General features: G+C 42.8%; 1 pseudogene; it reads right to left on the bottom strand.

Moving 5' to 3' along the window:
• Positions 1–7,015: 7,015 nt before the first annotated feature.
• LOC130023845 (uncharacterized) lies at positions 7,016–7,140 on the bottom strand (annotated as a pseudogene).
• Between the last annotated feature and the right edge of the window lie 623 nt (positions 7,141–7,763).

Genomic DNA, 7,763 nt, shown 5'->3' with positions numbered 1-7,763 from the left:
CCACTCCAACACTGGTTGCTTTTGTTCTTTTGGATGTGGGCCAGCCTTTGAATTTATATTTTTAACACATAAATAATCTGAAAAAGTAGACTATAGACCAAACATGATTGCCACCCATTGCCTCTTTTGCAAACCACAACACCCAATAGGAGAGAGAGAATAGAAGGGAATGCCCTGCCAGAGAGGCAGGGTGGGATAGGGGCATTGCGGGGTGGGAGGGATACTGGGATCCGTGGTGGCAGTAAATGGGCACTGGTGGAGGTGTGGGTATTTCATCATTGTATAATTGAAACCCAAGCACAAAAATTTGTAAGTCTACAACTGTACCTCATGGTGTCTCACTAATAAAAATTAAAAAAATAAATAATCCGAAAAACCTTATTAGTGTGAAATATTTTAAAATATTAAAGTACAAAGTTAACCTTTGTGATATTAGAAGGTTTTACACATAAACTAATGTAGATTGATTTTTTTTCATCTCTCTAAAACTGTAGCACTGTAGCACTGTCCTCCCGTTGTACATCGATTTGCTCGAGCGGGCCCAGTAACGTCTCCATTGTGAAACTTGTTGTTACTGTGTTTGGCATATTGAATACATCATGGGTAGCTTGCCAAGCTTTGCTGTGCGGGCGAGATACTCTCGGTAGCTTGCTGGGCTCTCTGAGAGGGGCGGAGGAATCGAATCTGGATCACCTGGGTCAGCTGCATGCAAGGCAAACGCCTACCCATTGTGCACTCACTCCAGCCCATTTAAAAGACTATTTCTAGGAATTCTGCACCATTATACTTACATTTTAATAATCCATAACTTGCATAGAATCTAAATTTAAACTAATGATGGTGCTATATAATAATCCATAGTCTAGAAGAATCTTTAGCTACAGTGATAAAAAAAAAACTTATAATTTCTACACAATAAATATAAATTCATAGGAGAAGAATTGGATCAATTTGGGAGTCATTTAAAGAAAATATTCATACTCTTCAATCTTTTTTTTTTTGGAAAAAGAGTGTGGGAAGCATTTTCAGTGATGCTCAGGGCTTGCTCTTGGCTCTGTGCTCAGGAATAACTCTTGGCAGAGCTTGGAGAACCATATGGGATACCAGATAGCAAATCCCAGTTGGCCATATGTAGCCATATGTAAGGCAAGCACACTATCCAGTTCCATACTCTTTAATTTTAATAAAAGACATAAAAATATATAATATATAATATTAAAGGTAACTTAAACATTCGATGTTTTTCTTTGTGTGAGTAAACCCAAAAATTCTGAAATAATTGGATTCAAAGAATATTTCTGAGAGAATATTTAGAATATAGGGCTATTGTTATCTATTAACATGTACTCATTAATATAAATATATTTACTTTCCTGCCATAACTATTATGCTTATTTCTATAACTGCAAAATAAGTCTGATACCTAACATATATTTTCAGCACATGCCATTATTTTTTCCTACATATTTCTGGAATTTTTATGCAGCTTTATTGAGACAAAATTGACATGTTGCATAATTTGATGGTGTGTGTTATAGAGATTTAATATGTGCACGTATTATAAATGGTTTGCCACAAGTTTAATACGGCAATCATCTCACATAAGTTGTGAATGTGTAGTAAAAACATTTAAGAAGGTGGACAACAAATGATCTCACTCATCCTTGGTACACAGAGAAACAAAACAATGGAGTGTAAGTAGTAAATGGTGAAAATCCTTAGTCTTGGATTATAAAATTAGAATTACCAGAACAGTGAGAATTGGTGATTGCAAGGGAGGAGATACAGAGTAGAAATAACACAAAACCCATAAATGCTAACGCTGTTAGAACCATGTAACATACTATAATAATTTAAAAACATATGCTCCCTTATTAATGTTCAGTATATGGTTAAGCCTTATTAACTATAACTTTGCTGAAATTTAATCATTTGCTGTGATAATATACTTGCTTTCTTCAAATGTAGAATATTTGTGTTCATTTCATGGATTATGAATTATAGTTGCATAAAGATGAGGTAGCTTGGAGATTTCAGGTTCAAAAACATTCCATATAATATAATAATAGATCTTATATGAATTATATCACTTGATCACTTGACATCCTGTTACTCATTGATTTGCTCAAGTGGGTGCCAATAGTCACCATTTGTCCCTGTCGCGTGCTAGTGCAGCCCAATGGCGTCTGCTCACTCCATGAACAATAAGAGCCTCAAACCATTCAGAGTCTTGATGAAGACGTCTGTGCATCTCGTAGGTGGGCGGCCACATGTTCTTTTGATGTCTCCTGGAATCCAAAATATCTATATGAATTCTATAAACATATATGTTATATGTTATATATGTTTATATAATAAAGTGTAAAATCTTTGAATTAAATTTTCTTCAAGGGTCTTCGGGAAAACTGGCATGTCTTTTTTTTGGGGGGGTGTTCTTTTTTAATTTTTCTGGACACTTGGTTTTCCCTTTTGCTTTATTTTTCCTTTACCATTGCTATGTTTAGCTTTAATTGTCAGCTTGGCTAGACTTTAATACAAATTATTTATGTGAATGCTAATACAGGTATTGTTGTGAAGGAATTCTGTAAATGTGGTTAATACATGCTATCAGCAATTATCTTTAAGTGAGGAGATAAGCAAGATAATGATAATGCATCCAATCAGTTGTAAAGAAGAACAAACAAGGCCCAGGAAAGAAGACATTCTACCTCAAGATTCTACCACAAGTTCCAGCTCAAGAGTTTTTATTCTGGGGGTATGGTGCTGCCAGCAGCTGGGGGTATGGTGCTGATACACTCACCTGTGAGGTGAGTGTATCAGCAGTCTGATGGCGACGTCAGACTTTCAGATACCCCAAAATTGCTGCTGTGCCTTTGGCCAGACTCCAAAAACTTGGGGCGAAGTTTACCAAGAAAGTAAAGGCCAAAAGTTAGGTATGTGGGAGACACACCCACAAACCACCTCAGCTCAGCTATATAATTGGAGGAATGGCCTCTCTGGTTCCTGATCGAACTGCTTAATGGCCATGATCCCAGAGTCTCGGAAACGAATCTCGGAACCCAAAGGCTTTTGGCAGAAATGCATCCTGTTCCTGCGGTAGGTTATGGCACTGGGCCACTCCAGGTAGGAATAGGTTTTGTGCCTTGGCCTGTTCCCCTTGGCGGCCTGATGACCACTATGCTCCAGAGGCCACAGTCAGGTTTGGGCCTGCAGTGATGAGACACATGGGGCCTCACCACATGGGGGTGGAGCCAACTCTTTCTCCCTATCCCAACAAGACCCAGAGTTGCCGCCTACAGACAGCCTCTCTGGCTCCTGATCAAGCTGATTAATAGCCATGATACCGAAGACTCAGAAACAAATCTTGAAACCCAGCGGCTTTTGGCAGAAATGCATCTGGACCGCATACAAGGTGGTCGCCGGCTCAGATCTTATTGGAAAGCCAGGTATGAGCCAGTGGTGACGGGGCAACTGCAGTCTCATGGGAAGGGGGGCAGTACTGGCTCGTCCTTCACACCCTACCAAGGTCACAATTTGCCCCCCACAAGTGGCTCTCTGGCACGGCCATGGCTCCAGAGGCAAAAGGACTTAGTCCAGAACCTGACAGCTTGCGACAGAAAAGTGAGTGGACCATGAATTAAACTATGGCACCATGCCTCTCCGGGAGGGAAAGGGTATTGCTCCCTTCCGCCTCCCCCCCACCCTCCGGCAGCAAGGTTGCTGCCACCTCAGAGCTTATTGGAAATCCAGGTATGAACGAGCGGAGAAGAGGCAACTGCAGTCTCATGAAAATGGGGACGGTACCAGCTCGTCCGTCACGCCCTACCGAGGTCATGAGTTGCCCCCCACAAGCTGCTCTCTGGCACGGCCCTGGCTCCAGAGGCAAAAGGACTTAGTCCAGAGCCCAGCAGCTTGCAGAAGTAAAGTGAATGGACCATACGTTAAACTAGGGCGCCATGCTTCCCCAGGAGGGAAAGGGTGTTGCTCCCTTCCGCCTTTTCCCACCCTGACAAGGTGGCCGCCGCCTCAGAGCTTATAGGAAAGCCAGGTACGAGCTGGCGGTGACAGGGCAACTGCAGTCTCATGGGAAGGGGGCGGTACCGGCATGTCCTTCACGCCCTACCGAGGTCATGAGTTACCCCCCCATGAGCGGCTCCCCAGCACAGCCATAACACCAGACACACAGAAACCAATCTTGTAATTATCTGGCTCTTTGCAGAAATCCAAAATCATGGCCACGTGATCAAATCAAAATTATATAATTCTCATAACCAGCTATAGAAAACAATGCCTTTTCAGCAATTCTGTTTGGGGGGAAATTCTAAACAATAATGGTGCATCTTTTGTCGAAATTATGAATGTAATCAATGTAGAGAAGAGTTAAGTAGAAATCATCTGCCTCACAGGCATTTGGAGGAGTGGGGGGGTATACTGGGGTTCTTGGTGGTGAAAAATGAGTACTGGTGGAGGGAAAGGTGTTTGATCATTATATGACTGAGACTTAAACCTGAAAGCTTAATAATTTTTCCCACATAAAAAGAAAAAAAAATAAAATTAAAAAAAATGAGGTGTAGTTCATGCCCAATTCAATTAGTTAATCAGTGGCTGAGTAAATACCAGTACTCCTACAAAAAAAAAAGCGTTTTTATTCTGCTTTGCTCTCTCTTACAGGGTACAAATTGACAGCCTCTTTAGTCAAATCTCCTAATTTCACTAAATAAATCTCAAATGTGTGTGCCATCCTACTCACCACCCTTTTTGATGGAAGTAATACTTTCTCAACACTAAATCTTAGGTCTGATGATGTGTGTTTTTCTATGCTTTAAGTCTCAACAAATAAGAGCAGCTCATCAAGGAATGGATCCCCAAACTAAAAACAAACAATAAAGACTATTCTAGGCAAAAACTATTAAGAATGAAACGAACGGTTATTTGTCCCACTTAAAGGACATTACTTCAAGGAACCTCAACACTCCTCCCTTCAAGGGGCCCCAGTGAGGACAGCCAGGCACGGGGGCAGGAGACTCTCCCGCCCCCCCCCCCCCCCCCACCCCGAGCACAGCCTCAGCAACTGAGGACCTCCGGGGCCAGTTACAGCCATGCTGGGACCACTCTCCACATGTCTGGATGGGCCTTATGCATGAAAGAACTGGCAGAGGAGCCCAGGTAGGTGTAACACCCACCAGCTGCCGCCAGTGCCAGGTTGGTCCCATCAATGGCCAAGATGCAGAGACTATAAAACCCAGCTCCCGGAGGAGAAAAGTGCAGTCTCCTGCCCCCACGCCTGGCTGTCCTCACCGGGGTCCCTTGGGGGGGGAGTTGAGTTTCTCTCCCCCCCACGCCCCGAGCAGAGCCCCAGCAGCTGAGGACCTCCAGAGCAGAGCCAGCCACGGCCATGCTGGGACCACTCTCCACACGTCCGGATGGGCCTCATGCATGAAAGAACTGGCAGAGGAACCCAGGCAAGTGGGTCCTGGGGCTGAAGTCTCCAAGCCTACTCGGATTGGGACTGGGCCTTCTCCAACCAGACCCCCCATCTTCCAGTAGGTAGGCGTCACACCCACCATCTTCCAGTAGGTAGGCGTCACACCCACCAGCTCCAGGTTGGTCCCATCAACAGCCAAGATGCAGAGACTATAAAACTCAGCTCCCGGAAGCATGCGGCCGCATTTGCAGCCGCATGAGATCTTATTATCTTATTTTTTCCTTTGGAGAACCTGGCAGGCTACCAAAAGTATCCTGCCCGTACGGCAGAGTCTGGCAAACTTCCCGTGTCGTACTCAATATGCCAAATACCAGTAACAATGATGGGTCTCATTCTCCTAATCCTGAAAGACCATTGAAATGGCTCTTTTAAAATATCAGGGCTGGGAAGAAGGAGACGTTACTGGTGCCTGCTCAAGGAAACTGACGAACAACAGGATGATCGTGATCATGACTGCAAGGAACATGATGCATAGACCGAACCCTTAACCAGAGATCTTTCTTGAGATTTGCAAATTAGCTGGATAGTGCCTTAAAGGACAAGAACCAGGTTACAAGAAAATGTACTAACACCCAACCCCCATGCTAACCCGTCTGCCACATGTCCCATTTACAAATCCACTTCTGGTCCTTCTCCTGAATAAAGAGCTTCTGGTAACTATTCAGCAAGATTGTTCTCGAGGATGTTTCCCATCATCTAACCTTCTGGCTTTTTGAGAATAAAGTTCTTTTTCCAATTCTCACTTTGCATTTTGTTTAATTTGTCCCCATAAATGGCTATAGAACTGGTCCTAGGCTATACATACATCATGACTGTCTCATCAATATTTATTTTTCTACATTAATGAGATAATGTAGAAGGGCAACTTGATAAACAGTGATGTTAGAACATCAATGTAGAGAGCTACATGAATACCTACGTAAATAGGTATCAATATATAAAGCACATATTCAAAGAAACAAACAAGTAGACATAAAATGCTAGAATAAGTATAAGTTGTGCAGTTTGATAAGTTGAATAGCTTGATATAGGAGAATAAACTAAGTAGGACAATAACTTTAGAATATGTTCTTTTCTATCAGGTGAGCCCAGTTGACTCTCCACTGTATAGATACATTTCCATCATAAGAGTATTCTACAAGTTGCCATTTAGTCCTATAAAATTATAAATATTTGTATTCTCATTACTACTGAACAGTAGCACCGTAGCACTGTCCTCCCATTGTTCATCGATTTGCTAGAGCAGGCACCAGTAACGTCTCCATTGTGAGACTTGTTGTTACTGCTTTTGGCATATCAAATACACCACGGGCAGCTTGCCAGGCTCTGCTGTGTGGGCGGAATACTCTCAGTATCTTACGAGCTCTCTGAGAGGGATGGAGGAGTCGAACCTGGGTCAGCCACCCACAAGACAAATGCCTTACCCGTTGTGCTATCGCTCCAGTCCACTGAATAGTTAAAAAAAAAATGCATTTCCTCAGAGTCAGATGACTTATCAACTAGATCATTATAGGTTTTAATTATGATATCAAAATTAATTTTGTTATTATCAAGTTTCAAGTCTTTACAGTGGGGTATTGGGAATAGTTTTCAATTAGCAATAATTGCACCTTGGATAAACCTCATCAGCTATGATACTGCCACTGCGATAGCACAGTGGGTAGGGTCTTTGCCTTGTATGAGGCCAACCCGGGTTCAATTTCTCTGTCCGGCAAGCTACAGAGAGTATCCTGCCCACGCAACAAAGCCTGGCAAGCTACCCGTGACATATTTGATATGCCAAAAACAGTAACAAGTCTCACAATGGAGATATTACTGGTGCCCGCTTGAGCAAATCAATGAACAGTAGGAGAACAGTGCTACAGTGCTATTATCAAGTTTGGGATAATTTTTAATATATTGCAGTGTAGGTTAGACACTTCCCTGCTTAAAGACAACCACAGTTGATTCCTGGCACCCCTAATGATCCCTTGAGCCCTACCAGGAATGACCCCTGAACAGAGTCAGGAGTAAACCCTGAGAACTGGATGTGGCCCCGAAACAAAAATTTGCATTCCACGCAAACAAACATTCGGAGAGCCCGGCAAGCTACCGAGAGTATTCGATATGCCAGACACAGTAACAACAAAGTCTCCAGTGGAGACGTTATTGGGCCCGCTCGAGCAAATCGATGATCAACGGGAGGGCCTTTACTCGAGCAAACATACATGCACCTTCCTGTAGTAGTACTTTGGTTTATTAACTTTTAGAAATATTCGTCATATTTTTTTTTCACTTG

Source organism: Sorex fumeus, unplaced genomic scaffold, assembly GCF_029834395.1.
Source record: "Sorex fumeus unplaced genomic scaffold, SorFum_2.1 ptg000024l, whole genome shotgun sequence".
Classification (NCBI taxonomy): Eukaryota; Metazoa; Chordata; class Mammalia; order Eulipotyphla; family Soricidae; genus Sorex; species Sorex fumeus.
This window is presented reverse-complemented; position numbering and strand designations above follow the sequence as displayed.